Source organism: Pongo pygmaeus, chromosome 11 (genome assembly GCF_028885625.2).
Source record: "Pongo pygmaeus isolate AG05252 chromosome 11, NHGRI_mPonPyg2-v2.0_pri, whole genome shotgun sequence".
Lineage (NCBI taxonomy): Eukaryota > Metazoa > Chordata > Mammalia > Primates > Hominidae > Pongo > Pongo pygmaeus.
In genome coordinates this window covers 142,696,803-142,708,831 of record NC_072384.2, presented here as the reverse complement: position 1 = coordinate 142,708,831, position 12,029 = coordinate 142,696,803, and the positions used below count along the sequence as shown (strand labels likewise).

The following is a 12,029-nucleotide window of genomic DNA, read 5'->3' as shown; positions in this document are numbered from 1 at the left end:
AGACCAGCATGGAAGGGCTTCTTCCATGGAGCCTCCAGAGGAACCAGCTGCTTGACCTTGGACTCTCAGCCTCCAGATGGTGAGGGTCACCAAGGACTCCTTCCATAAATTCAAAACCTCAAAGCCGCAGCTTCCAGGCCTCCTGGTTGGGATAGCATCCATTCACAGAAAGAGCAGCTCCGTGCATGTCAGCGAAGGCACTGGAGGGCTTACCCGGGCAACAGAAGTTTCGGGACTGTCTCCTAAAATCCCACGTCAGTGAAGGCATTGAGGGCAACAGAAGCTTCGGGACTGTATCCTAAAATCCCTGACCTCAGGGTAGTAGTGCATTTCTGTTCCCAATGTTGAGTTACTGCAGTTTCTGAGAACAACTCCAAGTTGGCAAAGACAGTTCCCTCATGCCAGCTGCATCTGTATTAGTCCATCTTCATTATGCTGTGAAGAAATGCCTGAGACTGAGTAATTTATAAAGAAAAAGAGGTTTAATGGACTCACAGTTCCACATGGCTGGGGAGGCCTCACAATCATGGCAGAAGGTGAAGGAGGAGCAGAGGCAGGTCTTACATGGTGGCAGGCAAGAGAGCCTGTGCAGGGAAATTCCTGTTTATAAAACCATCAGAATCTCTTGAGACTTATTCACTATCACAAGAACAGCATGGGAAAACCTGCCCCCATGTCTCAATTACCTCCCACTGGGTCCCTCCCAGACACCTGGGGATTATGGAAACTACAATTCAAGATGAGATATGGGTGGGGACACAGCCAAACCATATCAGCATCTTTCTGGGTGTCACAACTGCCTATGGAGCAGTTTGGGGGAACAAGCAGGCCTTGGTAACACAGGATATTTCAGAGACCATGGATGATGATGTAGCCACCCACCTTCCCTGGCCACAGAAATGGAAAAGCCAGACATGCTGAAAATGAACTCAGTCCTTCCTATCAGCAAGTAACATGATCAACTGGAAGAAAAATGTATTAAATAATGGATTATAATGAATGTGGACAAATTAAACTACAAAACATAAGGCTGGAAAGGCAACCTTCTTTTTAACAGAAATGTACCAGAAGGGGAAATGTTATAACTTTCTATGAGAATTGATCAATAATTTGGCAATCACAAAGTTAATGAAGCGTTTCTATTTCTTTTTGAATGACTATATAATTTGAGAAATTAACAGGTTGAAATGCCCCCTCCCAGCTTCCCAGGAGGCAGGTCTGGAACCAGTTCCCCATGCCCTGAGCCCGTAGTCAAAATGGACATTTATTTCTCACAGCTCTGGAGGCTGGAAGTCTGGGGTCAAGGTTGTGGCCAATCCCATGTCTGGCAAGGCTGCTTCCTGGTTTGCAGACACCATCTTCCTCCCTGTCCTTAGCAGAGAGGAAGGGTGGTGAGTAGAACGAGAAGAGGCTGGTTCTGGTGTTTCTTCTTACAAGGGCACTAATCCCCTCATGGGGCTCTACCCCATGACCTAATCACCTCCCGAAGATCCCATCTCCAAACACCATCCCACTGGGGTTTAGAATTTCAACGTAAGGATTTGGGGAGACGCAAACCTTCAGCCCACAGCAGTGCCCTTGGTCCTACCCCTTCCTCTCCTAGACTTCCTTCGTAGGAGTTCGGCAGGCATTCCTGGTCTTCCTTTATCTTCTTGCAGAAAGATGGCTCAGCAGGTCTGTGACAACATTCACACCCACAAGGTCAACCAGGAAGAAAATGAACCTGATGCAAATAGGACAGAGTCGCACCTGTGAGAAACAAACTCACCCGTCCAAACCCAAAGACTGGACGCAGAGACCCGGAGAGCAGCAAAATGGGGATTTTCAATGACAGTCTTGCAAGATTGGGTGTCTGGCTGGCATGCAGCCACCCCCAGCAGAGTTTCAACAAGCAATTTATCCCCTTGTTAAAAGTGCGCAGGTCCCTCCCCCAGTTCCTCATTGGCTGAGTAAATGGGGTTACAATCTTCTGGACATCACCTATTAGTCGTTGGATTAAGGTTTCAAGTACGTTCTTTAGGATCTTTCTGCTGCATTTTATTGCAGTCCACCATGCATTGCGACTGTCTCAGGACTCTTCAAACATTTGACTATGGCCCTGGTGGCTGCACGTAGCTGATAAGAAAGGGTACAATTATTTATGTTGCAAGCTAGCCTAAATTAAATTCTTTGGTGGGGTGAGGAGAGGGTAGTTGAGGGGGCCCTGACTGATAGGCACCTGGCCGCTGGGCGAAAGGGAAAGCAGGAAGGAGGGCGGGGTGGTGACTCAGTATATTTCTGCTTCTTTATTTCTCTATTTCCACATAGCCCGCTTAAACCTATAAGAAGGCACTTAGAATTGAAAATGGACCACCACATATAGGTTATTTTCTACACACCTACCTGTCAGCGACCGATCTTGCTCAGACGCATCCTTAACCAGCATGACCAGTCAGAGCTTCAGCCCCACAGCGGCCTAGGGAGCTTCTTCATGCCAACATTCCTTACCTCTGTTTATTAATCTACCTACTTACCGGTAGTACTTCATCCATCTGAAGGTCTTAGGAAAAATGTCTTGAGATTTTGGTCATGCTCATCCTTATGTTTTGAGGAAAGGGGTGCTCAGGATGAGTTGATGTGGCTTCGTCTGAAACAAGTTGTCATAAACCCCATGCCCCGTCATCAACCCCACACCCCGTCATCGACCCCACGCCCTGTCATCAACCCCAAATCCCATCATCAGCCCCGTGCCCCGTCATCAACCCCACGCCCCGTCATCAACCCCACACCCCATCATCAGCCACACATCCCATCATCGACCCCACACCCCAACATCAACCCCACACCCTGTCATCGACCCCGCGCTCCGTCATAAACCCCACGCCCCATCATCGACACCACACTCCATCATTAACCCCACACCCCATCATAGACCCCATGCCCCATCATCAGCCCCACACCCCATCATCGACCCCAAATCCCATCATCAGCCCCACGCCCCATCATCAACCCCAAGCTCCGTCATAAACCCCATGCCCCTTCATCAACCCCACATCCCATCATCATCCCCACGCCCCGTCATCAACCCCACGCCCCGTCATCGACCCCACACCCTGTCATCAACCCCACACCCCGTCATCATCCCCACACCCCATCATCATCCCCACACTCCATCACCCATCATCATCCCCACACTCCATCACCCATCATCATTCCCACACTCCATCACCCATCATCACCCCCACACTCCATCACCCATCATCATCCCCACACTCCATCATCATCCCCACACTCCATCATCATCCCCACACTCCATCACCCGTCATCATCCCCACACCCCATCACCTGTCATCATCCCCACACTCCATCACCTGTCATCATCCCCACACTCCATCACCTGTCATCATCCCCACACTCCATCATCCATCATCATCCCCATACATGCCCCGTCATCAACACAGCAGCACAGCATTTCCTCCAGGAGAAACACCAAGATCTTACGTCCCATCCACAGGCTGAGGCTGCTGCTCCTGCAGGAAGCTGGTGCAGTGTAGCAATTCCACATCCTGAAATTTCTCATCAAAACTCGTATTAAAGTGTCAAACAGTGAGTAGCTAAAATACCACTTTGCTTGAAGAGGTTGGAAGGAAAACGTTAATTGTATCAGAGAATATGGACTCCTAAGATACAGGGAGTCAGGTTCATTTTTAAGTCACTCTTCTTCCAACAGATTCACTAAGGCTCTTTGTCAACACAAATTGAAAACCATTAAAAAAGTAATTATGATGCTTCCTGCTCTCCATGAAAGGACCACATACAGACACCACACTCATATCTGTGGCCCTGGGGTGGCCTTTAATGGCCCAGCAGAATCACCACACTCATATCTGTGGCCCTGGGGTGGCCTTTAATGGCCCAGCAGAATGGCCAGAACCGTTAGAGGAAACATTTAATAAAGTCTGGACGTCAGAGCCCTGCGGGTCTAGCTGGATTCCTGGAGGTGCGGCCCAGAAGCCAGTGGGAGGGAATTGGAGGCTGGAGGCTCAAACTGTCCCCACTTCCACCAAGGGCTCCTCCTCCAACAGCTTCCAGGCTGCCAAAGCCCCTGCATCGCCTCCAGGGTCCCCTGGGTCCAGCCTCACGCTTCCCATAATGAGTTTTTAAACCACAATGCTGCATCAGGTGACATGTGTTCTGCAGGCTGTGTGCGTCCCCAGAGGGAAGGGGGCTGTGTCTTTGGGACAGTTTGTGCTCTCAATCACTTGACTGCTGACAGGCACCTCAGCTGAAAGGTGTGATTTATGCAAAGATTGTGCTGAATTATTTAAAACATTCTCTATTTAAAGAACAGAGAATATTTAATTAGCATTCTGCTGTGCTTAATTGAAGACTCACAAATCAATTAAAACGCTTACCTTTTGGCAGTTCAGTAACTTCACAGAAACCTCCCAGGAAATGCAGACTCTTCACAGCTGGGTTCATCCTACACCCAGCAACCTGTGGCCAGTATGGCGCTGTGATTAGAGGCAGCTCAGCGCCTTCAGAGGAGTGGCCTGGCTGTGTGCACATTAGAGAAAGGCTTCCATCGTCGTTGGTCCTCTTTCTCACAGGGACTCTGGGGTCTTGGTGCTGGGAGATGCAACCGCCTCTGGCAGCCCAGCTTCATTTTAGGGACAGTGACTATGGAGAAACCAGGTCTGACCCATTTTCTCCAGAGGGGAGGGAGCCACAGGGAAAGGCCCCTTGTTGCTCTGTTGGCCCTGAGTGCCTCCCAGGAAAGGTCAGAGCACGGACTCAGCCCTGGGAGGGCCAAGAGATCCCGCTGGACCCTGCCCTCCTCGACACTCCGGACAAGATGCAGAGAGTGGGGTCCTGGCAGCAAGACCCCGTGGGAGTGGGGCCCTGGAGCTCAGGGCCAGACCAAGGGGTTGCTCATTGCTGGCTCCAGTCTGCAGACACATTGACATTGGCACCACACGGGCCAACTGAAACCCTAATAGAAAACCCAGCGTCCCCTGGCCAGACCCACCAGAGGACAGAGCTCCCAATGAGCCCAGCTGCTAGAAAAGAGGGTGGAGTCCCAGGCAGAAGAGTTCTTCAGGCTGAATGGAAATGATTCCAGAGGGAAATGCAGATATGAAGAAGGAAATAAAGAGCTCCAGAAATGGCAAACAGCAGGGTGAGTGTATGTGACTTCTCTAACGGAGGAAATTACCTTTAAAACGCACGTGCAGGCTTAGAGCAAAAGAAACCATGCCGTAAGGTGTCAGTAAGCGAAGTGCCTATGACACCCACAGGTCAGAGAAGCAGGGGCCTCCGGGAGGGCGAGGCAAGGTTGCCCCATTTCACATGAAGTGCACAATCGTCATAAAAGAATGCATTAAATATACACATGTATGCATTCAAAATACGCTAACATCACATATATCCATTAGACTTTATCAAAATTAAAATCTTCTGTTCATCCACATAAAATGATGTCACTTACTGCAAAAAATATTCTCAAATATTTATCCAAGTGCTGACATCCAGAATAACCCCTAAAATTTCATAATAAAACAACTTGGTGAAACACCGGTCAAAGGATTTGAACACTTCGCCAAATGATGGCAAATAAACACAAGAAATAGTGCTCGACAGACTTGAGCACCAGGAAGATGCATCGCAAACACCAACGAAAACCACCACACACCCACACTAGCCAAAATCTATAAAACTGGTGGCACCAAACATGAGGGAGGATGTGGTCCACCCAGCACTGTTGTTGTGCAGTCTTGGTGAGAACATCGAAGACGTCCCCTCGATGGGATTAGAAAACCACAGGGCAGGCAGGTCAGCTGCTGCACTGCACATCACAGTGGCTGGTGAACTCTGCACACAGCAGTGGGCCGTCAACTGAAACAACAACAGGCAGCGAGCAGCTCTCAAAATGAAGGCACTCTGTGGAGAACAGCAGTGGATTATCAGCCAGGATGTGTGAGCCATGACGGATCACAGGCATTACCTGGGAGGCTGGGGCAAGAAGAAGCTTTTAAAGGCAAAAGAAGCTCGAGGAAGTGGTTCTGAAACAAAACTTACCAGCCTGAGAGGCTCATTGCAGGGGCTGGCAATGACTCATTGGAAACACCGACAGCTGCTGGGAGACATCCTCATAGAAGCAACTTCTGAGCAACGTTAAGCCTGGCATTCCAGTCAAAACCTGGTAATATAACCAATATTTTCCATTGTATGCTGCTGTGAAGAGAACAGGCTCTTATTGAACCTACACAAATGACTGTATTGCCAAAAACATAATAATACTCACAAATAGTTCACAAATTTTGGAGAGATAAGGTAGGGAAAGAAGCCTATGTTTCAATTTTTGTTCACAAAGTTATACTTTACCAAATTGGTCTAAATTATAGATAGCTTAAGAAAAATATTTTCCTTAAATCTGGAAAACAAAACATTAAAATAGAGAACCAAAAAAATTTTAAATTAAAACTGTAAAAACCGATAATTCCTTTTCGTCAGTTCATTCAGTCCCATGTAATTAATTCTCATTCTGCTTGATCTAGGTTAGCAGATTTATGAACCCATCAGTTTCTTCAACAGAGTCCTGAAAATATCTACTCTGTCCAACGGTATGATCTTAAAGGTATCAGCAATCAGAGTTCAAGAGGACTGCCAAAGTCATTTCATTAGAAGCAATTTGGACTGTAGTTGATTGCAAATGCTTTTAGAGAAACATCAAAACAATAATTTGGATGTGGATTTTTATATGGATGACAAAAACATAGACGGGTCATGGTTAAAAATCTGATAAGAGTTCATTATAATGAGAAATTGACAAGGAACTTTGGTTATTTCCATAGCATAGAACATTTTAACACAATAATTAGAACTACTACTGATAACATTATACCAAGATACATCAGATATTTAAGAATTTTATATAACTTTTGGAACACACTAATACTGTATCCATACAAATATAACTTAAAGAAAGGTTAAACATCATTTCTTATTTTTACAATGCTTCCCACATATTTAATAATTTAGCATGCCAAATAAACTTAATATATCTCTTTTCAAGGTAAGAATAAAAAGATTTAATTTAGAATTTGATCTTGGGAAAGCTTGTCAAAAAAGTCAAAGATTTAAAACAATTAAAACAGGATAATAGGTCATTGTGAAATAATAGTCATCCATTTAACTACAGTGATACTTATAAATACTTTTAAAATACTTTAAAAGCAAATACAGAAAGTTATACAGATGAAAAAAAAATAGCCTTAAGGAAGAATTTCTCCAAGCAATCAAAAACCTAATAAAGACAGCGCAAAGTACATGACATTATCTTGATAAATTTTTCTAGGCCAGTTATTGTGGAGTCCTCATTACGGAGGGGGAGTGGGGCTGGCGGGACTGAAGGAAGCAAAAAGAGAAGGCACATAAGCTTTGAGTCTGCCTTTCTTCATGGTCCAGAACACATAACTCTCCTGCACAAGGCCCTGAGGCCTGCCCAGAAGCAAATGCTGGCACTATGCTTCCTGTACAGCCTGCAGAACCATGAGCCGATTAAATCTCTTTCCTTATGAATTACCCAGCCTCAGTATTTCTTTACAGCAATGCAAGAACAGACTCACATGCAGGATCTCACCCTGTCACCCAGGCTGGAGTGCAGTGACGCTAAGCTGTGGGCCACATTACCGTGGCCCAGACAGCCAGGACTTGGTCAATGACTGTGGCTTCCTGAGTTGGACTCCTCATCGCCTTTCAATTCAAGACCAAGCTGGGAAAGCCACATGTGCTCCATTACCAAGCCCGTAGGCCGCCCCCACTCCCCCCAGCCACAGCCTCCACCAGGGCATACCGGGGCTGTCTGTTCCACTGTGAAACTCCCCAGCCCAGCTGCCTTCAAGTCTCTATCCAACACAAACGATGTGGCCAGGCCCTTGCCCAGCCAACCCTGGGTGAGCCCTACCTGTCCTCGTGCGGGTCTTTGATGACATACACTGCCTGGGCCAGACCCCCGACACTCTCCACCTCCCGTCCTAGCTGCCCCTCACATCGAGTGCCCCTAGGCACCCCCCAAGAGCTGCAGACCCCTGCCTTCCTTCTCCACATCTGCCCCTCACAGGCCTCCCTGCCTGTCCCCTCCACTGCCGCCCTCGCCCTGACCCTGCCACGTCTGCCCATCATCCTCACATGTGCGCTGTTGGTGGTGTCTAGGGTGGGCCTCCTCACGTGTGGCCCCTGAAGGCAGACGGTTCAGCAGTTGGCCTATTGCTGTTCCTCATGCTTCAAAGTCTGTAAACGAATGTTCCTGGCAGCAGGTACACGTATGTTCCTGGCAGCAGGTACACGTATGTTCATGGCAGCAGGTACACGTATGTTCATGGCAGCATTATTCACAGCCAACGAAATGTGGAAACAGCCCAAATGCCTAACAGGTGTGAAAGGAAAACAAATCTTGGGCCCCCAAATCCCTAAGCTAAAGGGAAAAGTCTAGCTTGGAACTGCTTAGGTCCAACCTGCCTGCCATTCTCTTCAAAGTCTCCCCTCTGCTCACTGAGATAAATGCGTATCCGACTGCCTCCTTTGGAGAGGCGCATCAGAAACTCCAAATAATGCAACCATTTGTCTCTTATTTACCTTTGACCTGAAAGCCCCCTCCCTGCTTCCAGTCTTCCTGTCTTCCCAGACGGAACCAGTGTTCATCTTACATATGCTGACTGATGTCTCGTGTCTCCCTGCAATGTGTAAAACCAAACTGTGCTCTGACTATCTTGAGCATGTTATCAGGGCCTCCTGAGGCTGTGAGACCTGTCTCAGTTACTTTAGAAAGTTTATTTTGCCAAGGTTGAACTCCTCCCATGAGGAGGAAAAAAAGGATCCTAAGGGGTGGATGTAAAGAATTACTGTAAATAACAGGCCAATAGCTTGTCCAATCAATCGGACACCAAGACACTTAATGTCTCCTTTCCGCAAAAACCCTCACCCCAGGCGAACCAAGGGATGGCCACTCTAAGCTTCCTGCAGCGTCAAAAAGATTTCCACCCCCTCCTATCCCTGGAAAGGGGACAGGTCGATCCCATTCTTCCCCGGAAAGGGGAGGATCAAGAGGAGGTGGACCCTTGTCCTGCAGCGGGGCAGCCTCCTCCTGTGCATGTACACATCTCACACTCACACCTCTCTCCTCCACACACACGTGTCTCTCCCCCTTGAACACCCACGTCTCCCTCTCTTGAACACCTGCCTCTCTGTCCTGCTTGTTCCAGTACTGGGGAGACAGGGAGCCACCAGGCTCTGGATTGGGACCCTGGGAAACCACCCCGAGGGGCAAGACAAGCTTGGGTGAGCCTCAGTGCAACAGAAAGTGCAGCTCGCTCTCACCAGGCTCCATTCTCCACCGAGAATGATCAGGCCTCATTCCTCAGAAGAGGAAACGGTGAGTACTGTATGCTTAAAGACAACATGGCTTGGAACCACCAGGGCACTGCTGTTATGATAATTCACCAGCTTCAGCATTCGGTACACATGACCAGAGTGTGTCAAGAATAAAGACCATGTGACTGATAACAAAGAGGGAAAGAAAGAGCAGAAAGGGACCCACGGATGATCCAAAATGGTGTTGCCAGAGAAGGACCTTAAAGACAGCTGTGATGAATGAGCTCAGTAACAAGAGGTGGGAAAATGAGGGATTCCGACAAAGAAATGGAAACGTTAAAATAATAACACGGACATTCTTGAAAAGTATGATATCTGAAATTAAGAATGAAATTGGTGGGTTTAATAAAAATTGAACACAGCAGAAGATAGAATTTGTAAACATAAATGCAAGTCATTAGAAAATACCTAAACAGAAGTAATAGAAAATACTCAAATGAAAGTAATGGGAAAAAATAAATAGAAAATCCAGAAAGAAAAAAATAACAGATGAGACATAGTCAATAGGTCTGACATATGCGTAATCCCAGAGAGAGATCAGAGTTAATGGGACAGACAAAATATTTGAAACGATAATGGGTGGGAATATTTGAAAACTGTTGGAAGACGTTAATCCACAGATTCATAAAGATCAGCAAATCCCAAGGGGGATACATGTAAATCCCACCTTGCAGCACCCTACTAAGAGGAATGAGAGCCAAATACAAAGAGAAAAATCCACAAGCATAGGGGAATTGTCACGTGCCTTTCTCGGTAACTGGGATAACATAAAATTAGTCAGGATAAGGAAGATCTGAGCAACATAATCAACTAGAGTGGCCCAATTGTTCTGCCTCAGACCTTGTATCCAAAATGGCTTGCTTCCTCTTCTTCTTAAGTGTACATATAACATTCACCAAAATTTCCATATGTTGGGACATACAGAAAGCCTCAAATAATTTCAAAGGATCTAAATTTAAAATTCAGAGCATATTTTCTGACTTCAGTAAAGTTAGAAGTGAAAAAAAATTACTAAAAAATGCTAAACTTCCTGGAAATTAAACAATATGCTTCTAAATAATCCAGTGGCCAAAAAGAAATCATAGCAGAATTTGGATATATGTTGAATGACTGGTGATGAAGAAAAGACACATCAAAACTGCAGGATGCAGATAAGCCAAGAGAAAATTATATTCACTGGAGCCTGCAGGGCAGCCAACCCGGCACAGGAGAGAGAGGACAGCGACGGGCCAGCTGAGACCTCAGGACAGCCACGGCCTGGGCACATCTGCTCCAGGCCTTTGCAGACACGGCGGCCGAGCACCTCCGGCCGGGCTCTGCGGCTGAGCACTTGGTCCTCTGCTCTGGGGGACAGCAGCGTGGCTTTTCCAACAGCTGGGGTCCCTGCAGCATCACGGGGCCAGAAGTGGGGGTGGCTTGACTGCTGCGGGCTCCCTGGGTCAGACGCCCTCAGAGCCTGGGTCCTCCAGCTTCCACTCCCCACAGCCTCTGGCCACAGATTCGGCTGGAGTCGCTGCTGAGGCCACAACAGAGGGCAGCGGCCGAGCGTCCACCAAGACAGGGGTCCGGCCTCCTGCCCGGCCTGGCCCTGAGCGGAACCACTGCAGCCCCTTCTCACCCTCCAGGAGCAGCCGCGTGCGGGGAAACAGCATCCTGTGGGAGGTGGAAACCGGAAGAGGAACCTCCCCGCGCACCTTCGGGTGGACCCGGAATTGCGCTCATTTATGTGGCCGCTTGGAAGATGCCCCCGTGTGCTGAGCCCCCCGTCCCCTCGGTTCCCCCCCTTCTCCTTCTCCTCCCCCTCCCCTTCCCCGCCCCCCTCTCCTCCCCCCTTCTCCCCCTCCTCCCCCTCCCCTTCCCCGCCCCCCTCTCCTCCCCCTTCTCCCTCTCCTCCCCCCCTTCCCCGCCCCCCTCTCCTCCCCCTTCTCCCTCTCCTCCCCCTCCCCTTCCCCGCCCCCCTCTCCTCCCCCTTCTCCCTCTCCTCCCCCTCCCCTTCCCCTCCCTCCTTCTCCCTCTCCTCCCCCTCCCCTTCCCCGCCCCCTCTCCTCCCCCCTTCTCCCTCTCCTCCCCCTCCCCTTCCCCACCCCCCTCTCCTCCCCCCTTCTCCCTCTCCTCCCCCTCCCCACCCCCCTCTCCTCCCCCCTTCTCCCTCTCCTCCCCCTCCCCGCCCCCCTCTCCTCCCCTTCTCCCTCTCCTCCCCCTCCCCTTCCCCGCCCCCCTCTCCTCCCCCCTTCTCCCTCTCCTCCCCCTCCCCTTCCCCGCCCCCCTCTCCTCCCCCTTCTCCCTCTCCTCCCCCTCCCCGCCCCCCTCTCCTCCCCCTTCTCCCTCTCCTCCCCCTCCCCTTCCCCGTCCCCCTCTCCTCCCCCCTTTCCCCCCCACCCCCTGCCTTGCTCTTCCCCCACCCCTTTTCCCCCGAGCCTCACTCCCTACTGAGCCGGCATCCCTGAGCCTGTATCTCAGGTGCTGCTTCCCGGAGAACCAGCTAAACACTCTTCACTCTGTCTGAGGGGCTGCTGTAACCAACACCACAGAGGCGGCGCACACAGACCTCCATTGCTCACAGTCTGGCGGCTGCGGGTCTGAGGTCGGGGCCGGCCGGGACGGGTTCTTGCTAGGGC

General features: G+C 49.4%; 2 long non-coding RNA genes across 2 annotated transcripts; both read right to left on the bottom strand.

The window, feature by feature from the left end:
• Positions 1-535: 535 nt before the first annotated feature.
• On the bottom strand, positions 536-1,710 carry LOC129032050 (uncharacterized). Its single transcript, XR_008501186.1, has 4 exons — positions 1,589-1,710; positions 1,276-1,371; positions 883-962; positions 536-600 (listed from the first exon to the last, which is right to left on the bottom strand). It is a non-coding gene; the product is annotated as an uncharacterized LOC129032050 (long non-coding RNA).
• A 3,225-nt stretch (positions 1,711-4,935) lies between these two features.
• Positions 4,936-7,621, bottom strand: LOC129032049 (uncharacterized). Its single transcript, XR_008501185.1, has 3 exons — positions 7,608-7,621; positions 6,058-6,178; positions 4,936-5,919 (listed from the first exon to the last, which is right to left on the bottom strand). It is a non-coding gene; the product is annotated as an uncharacterized LOC129032049 (long non-coding RNA).
• Between the last annotated feature and the right edge of the window lie 4,408 nt (positions 7,622-12,029).